The sequence below is a fragment of the Zingiber officinale genome, chromosome 9A (genome assembly GCF_018446385.1).
Source record: "Zingiber officinale cultivar Zhangliang chromosome 9A, Zo_v1.1, whole genome shotgun sequence".
NCBI classification, from domain to species: domain Eukaryota; kingdom Viridiplantae; phylum Streptophyta; class Magnoliopsida; order Zingiberales; family Zingiberaceae; genus Zingiber; species Zingiber officinale.
The window spans coordinates 43,859,894-43,872,505 of record NC_056002.1 but is presented as its reverse complement, the minus strand read 5'-3'; positions in this window follow the sequence as shown (position 1 = coordinate 43,872,505).

Genomic DNA, 12,612 nt, shown 5'->3' with positions numbered 1-12,612 from the left:
AATATAATATTATAAATAAGAATTTATTAATTTGTCAAAATTGAGAGCAATTCATATATGATCATCGTTGATTAATAATAAATATTCTATTTATCACGGAATTGACTAGAAATTTAAAATTAATCATGTCTAGTCTTATCCAATAGAATAAAATTATTTCATTCAAAATGTAATGCTAGTAATTTTAAATTAAAGATCTTAACTTTAGTTTCTAATTACGGATAAATTTAGATTATTATATTTAAATATTTATATAACACTTTATATACAATATTTAAAGTCACATAATAATAATAATCTAGCGATTTTTCATATTGATAAAGCATCTATATAACATGCATATAAAAAATTATTATTGAAAATTTTCTCAAATAAAATTAGAATTTTTTTTACATGCACATATCCCATCAAATAAATCATATAAACTATTCATACATATCACTGTCTCTATTGACATAGTTAATATCTACATAAATATTTACTGTAATAGATCTTGAAATCAAATTTTAGCGGATACGAAAATATCTCATTAGATTTTTGACCTCCCCCATATAAAGAGCTATTGTACTAGGACAAATGCTCCCTAAAATTTACTCTCTTGTAGAGTGTATGAGGTAATCCTGATGGTTTTTTATGTGTACAAAATTTGTATACAGTTTATGAGCTGAATTAAAATGTCACCTGATTTTTTTTTAAAAATTTCCGACGGAATTAAAATTCCGTCGGTAAATATCAAAACTATTTCCCCACGGAATTATAAATTCCTTCGATAATTACTGACGAAATTTATAATTCCTTCGATAATTACTGACGGAATTTATAATTCCGTCGGTAATTTCTAAATTCAATTATGGTTGATTAAGAAAGTTTTCCAACGGAATACCTATTCCATCGATATATATATATATAATGACGGAAACAGATATTCCGTCGGTAATATATCGACGGACTATGTATTATGTCGTAGTATACTTTTCCGACGAATTTTACACCGACCCCATCAGTTTCCGTCGGTAAGTGCCTCTACCGACGGAACTACAACGAAATAATCTGTCGGTAATGCTATTTTTTTAGTGTAATTAAATTAAATTAGATGATTAATCAGTTTGAGTAAAGTATTAATCGGTTTACTAATTAGATAATTAATTGGTTAATTAATCATGCTAATGGATAATTAATTAGCATTAATAATTCATAAAAAATGATAATCTTAGTTAGCCTCATTGACTATTCTTGGGGTGACGACCCGGTCTCATGGAATTTTTCCACTGGCCACTAGGGTAAATCGGGAAGTGTGCGTCGAGCAGCCTAGAAGCCCAGTATCCTTTAGTTGCGCACCCGATTTGGAGGAAAAATTTCTACAAATATGCTATAGCTGGGGATCAAACTGCGAGTATCTGGGAGACAACTTGGATGCCCTATCACAGAACCATAGTCCCGAGGACAAAGCATTAATAATTAATAAGATGAATTAATAGATTAACCTAAGAATTAATCAATAGGTTGATAAATTGATTTTATTTTGGTTACTAGGATTACTCTAGTACTTAGATTGATTTCATATCCTATACTTGTAGGATTTGAACTAAAAGCAGATCCTCTAACATGAAGACAGTTAGGATATTCAATAGTTAAGTTAGGTAGTTCTTCCATGACCTCTATAGTCTTTTACCTCAGTGCATGATTACTTTTATTATATATTGATTAGACAATAGTTACTTGCTTATCTTATTTCCACTCTATATTGTTTTTGTGATTGATCTTTTATTACTTTATCTTATTTTAGTCTATTTTGATATCTATACAATCTTAATTGTTATTTATATTTTGGTTAGTTATATATGTATGGTATTATCATATTATAGTGTAGTTATAGACTTATTCTCGAGCATTTATACTATAGTATAGTTATATATACTTAGGCTCGTGCCTATATGTTAGTGATACCATACCGTAGAATAGTTGTATAATTATGCTAGTACTTATCTGTTAGTGATATTATACCTTAGTATTGTTATACATGTATGTTTGGGCATGTACATTATAGATATCATACCATAGCAAAGTGGTAGAGTATGCTGCTAAATTATCTTCTTCGAACTAACATCTGGGATTACTTTATTTTGACCCTATTGTTTTTACTATACTTATAATTATACTATAGAGTAAGTTGAGATATTATGATTAAATGGCTAGTATTCTCTTGATTGAGATTGCCACTATTTTACTTGATGTTGATATACTTATATACATCTTGACTTCTCATGAGACTCATTCATGGTAGTGAATCACGTGATTTTGAAAAACAAATCTTTTTCATTTTTAAAATAACCTGCGCAACGAAAAAACACAAAAATTAAATAGAGTAATAAAGAAGATGGAAATAGGCACGGTAAGTTTTACTTGGTTCGGAGCCTTGGGCGACTTCTACTCCAAGACCCATGTCCCACAGACCTATCGATGAATAATTCACTAAAATACCTCTTTCGATACCTCCGGAAGAGGGAATCGAGTACAAAGAAATTTGGAACAGGTGCAACACATTGCACTTATACTTTTACAGTAATTAAGACACAAATAAAAGATTACCAAACACTCTTTCGAAGATAGTCAGCTTGAGCTCGATGTTTGGGCGACTTCTTAGCAGTAGACGAGTGTAGCAGTGTCACAGCAGAGTTGTAGCAGGAAGTCGCAACATTTGGAAGTCCGATCGGAAGTGCAGATGTTCGTATGAGTGAGTTGCACCATGACTTGGGCGAGCACTCCCTTTATTGAGCATGGAAGGTGTCTTCAAAGGCCTTGAAAGTGCCTCTAATGCGGTAAGTTTGATCCCAAATAGCCTAGTTCTTATCTTTTGAGGAAATCTAAACTTTATCCTGTGGAAGGAGCCTTTCATGCATTGAAGGCGACTTCTATAAACAGTGCCAAGGCACCTTCATTGGTTGAAGGCGCCTTCCATCCCTTGGAAGGTGCCTCGGGTACAGTTCACCAAAGACTTTTTGTGCCCTTCTTACCTCGCAAAGTGTGTTAGTCTAATAAAGCAAATAATAACCTACAAGACACGTGTTAGCACAATAATACTGAGTAATAATTAGACTCTGTCTCCTTAAGACCAGGACCTAGTCAAGATCTCAATTTAGGGATCCAAAATAGACTTAAACTGGACCAATGCCTACTGTCCCTTAACTGAAACGTATCCTCATCGAGTCACTCTCTTCCAGTGACTTATCTTTACTTATCAACTTACAGTTGGTTGACTAGCCTCTTGACCCACCAGGTCTTCATGCTAGTTGTCAGGTCCGCAAACCTAATTGGACTTCTGCTGGCTGTCAGGTCCTACGGACCCAATTAGACTTTCTGCCAGATATTATGTCAGCACGTTAACCTATCTAGACTTCACACCAGATATGCAGTCGGGCCTAGCTGAATTTCAGTCTAGCGTCCGATCATTCAGACCCATCAATTCCTACATACTTGGTAAAGTACTTAGATCACAAAGTTACCTAACTTAACTCACTTGTCATTCATCAAAACTTGAGTTAGATTGTTAGTGCAAACTGCACCAGCAATCTCTCCCTTTTTGATGAAATGACAACCTGGGTTAAAGTTAGAAAAAATATGCAAAAATTTATAAAATGACTTAAGAGAAGTTTAAAGTAAGGTAGTTAGTTTTGTTTTCTTGATTATTTTAAGGGCTAAGTTCTTTGATTTTCTTGAATTTCTAACTTAAACCCTAACATTTTCCCTTTGATATTCATCAAAAATTATGCAGAGAGAGAGAGAGAGAGAGAAAATGTAGTAAGTTTTGTACGGTAAGCTTGGAAAGTTTTTGGCAAAGTGAATACAAAATTTTCAGGTTTATTAAGGGAAGAAGTACAAAAAATTGTACTTAAATTTTAAAGAGGTATACAAATTTTTTTTTCACAAGCTGTGAAAGTTTAGTTTTTTTCCAAATAATAGTCAAGGTTTTAAAGTAGCTTTTCTGATATTTTCAAAATATTGGTTAAAATAATTGTTTGGGTTTTAAAAGTAATCCAAGTTATCAAAATTATCAAAATTATGTATTTTCAAGGTAAATAATAATAATAATAATAAAAATAAAAATAAAAATACTTTTTCAATAGTCTTAACTTTAAAACATGAATTGTAGGTACAAATTTTGAACTATGAAATAATTGTAAAATATTTTTGACTTTAGAAAAAGTAATTTTGAGTAGGAATTTGTAAATTAGAAATATTTTTAAAAGCTTTAAATAAGAATATAAAAAAATTATATTTCAAAACAGTTTTCAAACACAGTTTTCAATTTAAAAAAACATTTTTTTAAAAAATTATGCAATTTTAAAATTATGCTTTAATTGAACTTGACATTATTTTAGAAAGATATTCAAAGATCGCAGGTTTTTCAAAAAATGCTTGTAAGTTAATAACACAGAAATATTTTTGGAAGTATTCTCTCCCTAAACCTGATTTATTTTAAGGAAAATAAATATCTAGAAATTGTTCTTAATATCTAACCGTTAGTTACTAATTGACTATCATAAGATAGCAGTATTCACTTGGTTAGTTAAGTTAAGTGCATGTATCCAGTTAATGTTTGACTAAGATGGATTACCTAACTTGATCACTGTAGTTTTGGTATTTTTCGTCCAAACTTGTGTATTTATCTACACATCTCACATCGTTCTAAGTTTTTAAATACATAATAAAGGGAGACCTAGTGTGTTTATGAGATGCTCAAGTCCTAGGTGTAGGACCGAAAAGAATTTAGATATCTCCACAATTGCATGATATGCAACCCCAACAATCCCCCCCTCAAACAAAGGACCATAGGCTTTCCACGTCCTATCCTCGACCCACCAGGTCTTCCTGCCCCTCGGTCCACCCGACCTACTAGGACTTCCTTGCCTAGTCGCAACTAGGACTTCCTGCCTGGTGTCTGGTCCTCTTGATCCGAACATAGGAGCCCCCACTTTCTTTGTTCGAGGTCAATATTGTACCCACATGACGACCATAGCTCTTGTGCACAGTCGGCGGTCAAACCTTCTGGCAGTCCGGGCTCTGATACCAATTATAGGATCGGAAAGAATTTAGATATCTCCACAATTGCATGATATTTGTCCACTTTGGGCCTAAGCCCTCATGATTTTGCTCTTGGGCTCTCCCCAAAAGGCCTCATACCAATGGGGATATCTTTTCTCTTATAAACCCATGATCTTTCGCATGTGTTTCCAATATGGAACTATGTTTGCAAACTTGCAACCCCAACACTAGGTCTATAGAATCATGCTTTCTATATATTTGATTTAGACTAAGGCTAGAATTAATTTTTAAAAATCTAAGGAATTGGAAAAATTTTTGAAACTAAGAAGTTTTCCCTAGAATTTACAAATTATTTGGAAAATATTTTGAAAATAGCAGACCTAGTTTATGAAACACATTCCTAATTGTCGACGTAAATTACTAAATTCATTTTCAGAGAGTGGTTTGGTAAATATGTCGGCTAAGTTTGATTTAGACTCAATATAATTGAATTCAATATCTCCTTTAGTGATATGATCCCTGATAAAGTGGTGCTTAATTTCGATATGTTTAGTTCTTGAATGATGCACTGAATTTTTTGTTAAGTTGATTGAGCTAATATTATCAATTAACACTTTTATGTTTTAAAGTTCAGATTGAAGTCTTTTAGGGTGTGCATTATCTATAGTAGTTGTGCAACATATTCTCCTGTTGCTCTATACTCTGCCTCAGTAGTACATAGCACAACACAGTGCTACTTTCTATAACCGACATAATCTGAGTCAGAGTACCCTATAAGTTCAAAACTGGTTATTCTAGGGTACCACATTCCTATGTTGGACATACCTTTTAAGTATCTAAAGATTCTTTTAACATTCGCCAAGTGTGATTCCTTGGCATAAGTTTGGTATCTAGCGCACATACTGACTGCAAATAGAATATCAGGTTGACTGACTATTATGTATAGTAGGCTTCCTATGGCACTTCTGTAGTATTTGAGGTCTATAGATTTTCTATTTGGGTCACTATCTATGGTTACATTGGTGGCCATTGGAGTTTTAATATCTTTGAAAATTTTCATTCCAAATTTCTTGAGTAATTCAAGTGTATATTTTTGTTGATAAACATAGTTTTCTTCATTTGTTTATTTAATTTGTAAACCTAGGAAGAATGTTAATTATCTGACTAAATTCATTTCAAATTCTTGTTTCATCAACGTTATAAATTCTTGTAGAAGTTTTGAGTTAGTTGACCCTAATATTATATCATCTACATAGACTTGGGCCATAAAGAAATTTGATCAATTATTTTTACGAAGAGAGTTGGATCTACTTGACCTTGTTTGAAGCTTTTTGTGATCAAGTATATGGTTAACCTTTCGTACCAAGCTCTAGGAGCTTATTTTAATCATACAGGGCATGATTAGGGTGTTCTAAGCTTTCAAATCCTGGGGGTTGATTTACATATACCTCTTCTTTAATTAATCCATTGAGAAAGACTGACTTTACATCCATTTGATATAATTTGAAACCCTTATGAGCCATATAGCTTAACATTCTAATTGATTCGAATGTGGCAACGGGGGCATAGGTTTCATCGTAGTCAAGTCTCTATTTGAATTCTTTTTATACTAATCTAGCCTTGTTTCTAACAACTCCCCCCTTTTCATTTAATTTGTTTCTAAAGACCCATTTCATTTCTATTACATTTTTTATGTTCTGGTAATGGAACTAGGTCCTATACTTCATTTCTTTCAAATTGAGCTAGTTCCTCTTACATGGCTAAGATCTAATCTGGGTCACTTAGTGATTCTTCTATTGTCTTGGGTTTAATGTTAGAAATTGGGGTAATTTGGCTTAGGTTTCTTGAGACTGATCTAGTTTAGACTTTTAGGTCTGGGTCATCAATTATTTGTTCAACTGGATAGTTTGAGTTAACCCTTATGGTCCTAGTTGGTTCATTTTCTTGTGGTTGATGTTCTTCTTTGTGTTCTTGACTCAGGTTTTCACTTGCTCCCCCTTGACTACTACTACCTTTAATAAGATTAATTGGTTGAATCTAAGTTTGTTCTAAATTAAGTGTAGATTCTTCAAACTTTACATTTGTGGTTTCTTTAATTCTTAGTATATTTTTGTTATATACTCTGTAACCTTGATGTGCATAGATTATATACACTTTTAGGCATACTTTTGTTAGTTAGAGCCCTAGAGCCAATCATATGATGATTGTTGTATGGACTCATTGTATCATATTCCTATGTATATATAAAGGTATTTGTTTTGGTTATTATACTTACTTGTATTGGTGTTAAATAACTAAGTATAATAGCGTCCTTGAGTAGAATGTTCTTATCTATATCAATCGACTGGTTGAATCGATAGTGAGATGATATAGAGAACACTACTCTTAATCATTCCTAGTCAAGTATTAACATTCAAGGATAATGTTAATGCGACGAGACAAGCATGTAGGTCAACTCGATGACTTGATCTCACAAGTCATGGATATAGAGATATCAAGTTGACACATGGGTATGCATTGGAGAATGTATACTGAATGACCCGCCATGAGAAAGTATCATGGATCGTTATATGAGTGTCATATACTTTCTCATGTGGCTATTAGTATGACTATTAGTCCTTGGACCTGAAGTCACCATGGTTCCCTACATAAGGAGTTGCATACTTTGACTTCGTCAAACACCACCCATAACTGGGTGGACTATAAAGGCAATTACTGGGTATGTAACAAATTATGCGGAGGGATGTGAGTGATGTAGATGGGATCTATCCCTCCTATATAACGGGAGTGACATCGTTATTCTTGATAGAGTGAGACCACTAAGTGCATGTCCATGCCCAAGTGAGTCAATATGAGATATTGAGCTCATTTGATTAGAGTGAGTCTACTTGGAGTTCAAGATTTAGATTGATTAGAGAATGACACGGTCTATGCCTCACATTGATCAATCTAGATGTCAAGGATAGAAGGACACTTGTCATATATTGTGAAGAGTCACAATTAGTAGTCACAAGGTGATGTGGATCTTAACATTCTTGTAACTTGGGTAGTAATGATGTGTTGCTAGATACCGCTCATTACTTATGTTTCTAAATGGGTTTATGAGCATTGCCAACGTTACAAGAACCTATAGGGTCACACACAAAAGGTAATTAGGTGGAGATTAGGTTCATTTGATGTACCTAGAGGATTAAGTTCATGTGATGAACCAAATTGGATTAAGAGTAATCCAAATTAAACTAATTGAGTTGGACTCGATTTGATTCATGTGTTCAATGGATCTATTTAGATTATGTTTTATTGAATCAATTTAATTAATGAATAGAGATTCATTATATTAAATTGAATTAAATCAAATGGTTAGATTTGATCAACCATGAGAGAGAAGTGGTCAAGTTTGACTTGACTCATGAGGGAAGATGAAAGGTCAAGTTTGACTTGACCATTGCCGCCTCATTTGTGAGTTGGCATTAAGTGGACCAATGATGATGTTCCACATCATCAAGGTTGGTTTATGTGTGTGCCATATCATGAGGGAGATCAAGAGTTGTGACTCTTGATATCCCATGGAGGTATATAGCCTCTTTCTAAGGTGGCCGACCACTTAACTCTTGGAGTTACAATTGTGTAAACTCATTCAAGTCATCTTCTTTCTCCTTGCTTCTTCTTCTCTCCCTCTCCTCCACCTTGGCCGAAACCTTCAAGGGTGCTAGCACACTCTAAGGTTTCTTCTCCACCTTTTGTTCATGTGGATACACATAGAGGGGTGTTCACTTGACACCCTTGAGATCTGGCGAACCTTGGACGAGCAGGATAAGCGAAGGGCTTCACATCAAAGGTATAAACCCTTCTTCTTGTAGATCTAGTGTAGATCTAGGTTTAGAGAAACTTGTACATGTAAATTTTAATATTCCCACGGATCCGGTGGCTTAGGATTTCGGGGTTTCCGCAACGCAAAAAGCGATTTTTGCGACTCGAAAATCCCAACAGTGGTATCAGAGCCACGTGCGAACATGTACTTGTTTTTATTTTAATTTTTATAAAAAATTAAAGTTCTGTAAGTTTCTGTGATTTTATGATTTTTATGAGTATTTTTCTCGTAGAAGCGAAGCAACGAGTGCTAGGACACTTGTAGGCTTCGACTACCGAGAAATTTTTTTCGAAACGACAAGTTCTCGCCCAAAATGTTTTGGGACAGTAGCTTAGGTCACTGTAAGATCGTCGTGGGATACTCGTGAGACTCATTTCACGAGAAGGGGTGCTGCCCCTAACCCCGCAAGGGGCATTGTCCCGCGATCGCGCCCGAAAATCGCTAAACAGGATCGTCTGGAAATTGTTACTCATAAAATTGTAAAAAATAGCAGTAAAATTACTAAAATTTATATAAAATACATAATTTAGAATTATGTATGATATTGTGATGGTCATGGCCCAAAGAACCCAATTTTATTGGAAGTATGTGTTGTAATTCATAATATGACATGCGTGCCATTTTGTGTGTTTGTGGGTGTTGTATATGATCACGACCTGCGCATCCTGCCTTCCTTTATTTTATATTCCTGTTGTAAATAGTTTAGACTCGAATGTAACTCAAGTTTCAAATGTGTAATGTACAAAATTTGGAGCGGTGGAAGGTCCACTCGAGGAGGAGTTACGAGGAAGGTGCGAGCAACACATGACGGTCAAAGGGAGGAGCTTGGAGAAGCTGTTGACCATTCGATCTTTTCATTGGCTTGAGAAGATCATAGTAGGGCCATGACTAATCACAATTTAATTAATTACTTGTGTGTGTGTATGTGATGCATGCTAGAGTAGAGTAATTAATTAGTGCTTTAACGATTAGATTAGATCTAAATCGCGTATATGATGCACCACAATTAGATTAGATCTAAATCGAGTATATGATACACATCAACGATTAGATTAGATCTAAATTGCGTCAACTCAAAATGCCTACCATGCCGTGATGCCTATCACTACCTCGATCACATGTTGTTGTTGAATCTGCCAAAGCAGAGCAACACATATTATCTTGGTAGGGTGCGGAGGGACAATCTTGGTCCCGCCTATCAACGCATGGGTGAGTACAAACTCAATTAGATTGAGTAAAACTAGTTAAACTCAATTGGATCGAGTTTAACTATAGATATTTTCCAATGGTTGGTAGATAGGTCAAAATCACATTTATATTAATTCTTGGGTGATTTAGCCAAATCTAACTCAAGTTTTAATATATATGCGGATCTTGATCCTATAAACAAGAGTTACATAGAGATATAATTGGTAATTAGTTACCTACCGATCGTACTAAGTCTTGGGCGATTTAGCCAAAGCTAACTCAAGGCGTAGTATGATGTGAATCTTGTCTCACATGAATTATAGCTAGTTGGTTAGAATCTAATGAGTGTGGTTTGACCACATCCATGACTCGATTCTACAAAAGTTCTATAATTCAGTGGGAGCATCGTTTAATTAAAAACCTAATTAAATGATTAGTGGAATATGATATTTATTTTCTGCATTTTCTGTTGTAGATTGCCATGTCGTTAAACACGAACACCTTCTCCCTGCGTTCTGTCCTTGATAAGGACAAGCTCAATGGAGCTAACTTCCTGGACTGGTACAGGAACCTGAGAATTGTTCTCACTTAGGAAAGGAAACTGTACGTCCTGGAGACACCCATTCCCGAGGCACCTCCTGCCACTGCCACACGAGCTGACAGTGATGCTTATAAGAAGCATCAAGATAACGCATTAGATGTGTCCTGTCTCATGCTCGCGACCATGAACTCTGAGCTTCAGAAGCAACACGAGTTGATGGGTGCTTATGATATGGTTGAACATCTTCGTCAACTATATCAAGGACAAGCTAGGCACGAGAGATTTGAGATCTCTAAAGCACTGTTTCAGTGCAAGATGCAAGACGGGACTCCCGTAGGTCCATATGCACTCAAGATGATTGGGTACATAGAAAACCTACGGAGGTTGGGATTCCCCCCTTGGCCAAGAGCTGGCCACTGATTTGGTCTTGCAATCCTTGCCAGAGAGCTACAGTCAATTCGTCATGAACTACAACATGAATGAAATTGACAAGCCACTACCTGAGCTTCTGAGTATGTTGAGAACTGCTGAGATCAACCTTAGGAAGGTTAAGCCCAACTCCATTTTGATGGTGCAAAAGGGCAAAGGCAAGGGCAAGCCTAAAGGTAAGGGAAAGTCCCAAGCCAAAAGCAAAGGCAAGGCACTGAAACCCAAAGGAGGGGTCGCCAAGGATGCTACCTGCTTCCACTGCGGTCAGACTGGGCATTGGAAGAGGAACTATAAAGCCTACCTGGAAGATCTTAAGAAGAAGAGAAGTGAGACTTCTACTTCAGGTATATATGTTATCAAAGTCAATCTATCTATTTCTTCATCATGGGTATTAGATACCGGATGTGCTTCTCACATTTGTACTAATGTGCAGGCATTGAGAAATAGTAGGGCATTGACAAGGGCGAGGTGGACCTACGAGTAGGCAATGGAGCACGGGTTGCTGCTGTTGCTGTAGGGACTTACTTTCTATCTTTGCTCTCTGGCTTGTACTAGAATTAGATAAATGTTGTTATGTGCCTGCTCTTACTAAGAACATAATTTCAGTTTCTTGTTTGGACAAGAAAGGTTTTTCATTTATAATAAAGGACAAATGTTGTTCAGTTTATTTAAATGATATGTTCTATTGTAGTGCACCTCTGATGAACGGACTCTACATTCTAGACTTAGAGAACCTCATCTATAACATAAATACCAAGAGGTTCAAATCAAATGAAATGAACCAAACCTATCTCTGGCACTATCGCTTAGGTCATATAAATGACAAACACTTATCCCAGCTCCATAAAGATGGTTTACTGGACTCATTTGATTTTGAATCATATGAGACATGCGAGTCATGCCTACTAGGAAAGATGACCAAGACTCCCTTTAGTGGACACGACGAGAGAGCGACTGACTTGTTAGGACTTATACATAGTGATGTATGTGGCCCTATCAATGTCGCTGCTAGAGGTGGTTATAGGTACTTCATTACATTTACTGATGACTTTAGTAGATATGGTTATGTGTATTTGATGACACATAAGTCAGAATCCTTTGAAAAGTTCAAAACATTCAAGAATGAAATACAAACTCAGCTTGACAAGAGTATTAAGATACTTCGATCAGATCGAGGTGGAGAATACCTTAGCCATGAGTTTCGTGACTATCTAGCTGAGTGTGGGATTATATCCCAACTCACTCCTCCTAGAACCCCACAGTGGAATGATGTATCCGAAAGGAGGAATCGTACCCTATTAGATATGGTACGGTCTATGATGAGTCACACAGATCTTCCTACATCTCTTTGGGGCTATGCTCTGGACATAACAGCGTTCATACTCAACCGTGTTCCATCCAAGGCTGTGATAAAGACACCATATAGGATATGGACTGGGAGAGATGCCCAGGTATATTTTATGAGGATTTGAGGTTGTGAGGCTTACATTCGACGTCAAGTCTCGGACAAATTGGGACCCAAATCCGATAAGTGCTATTT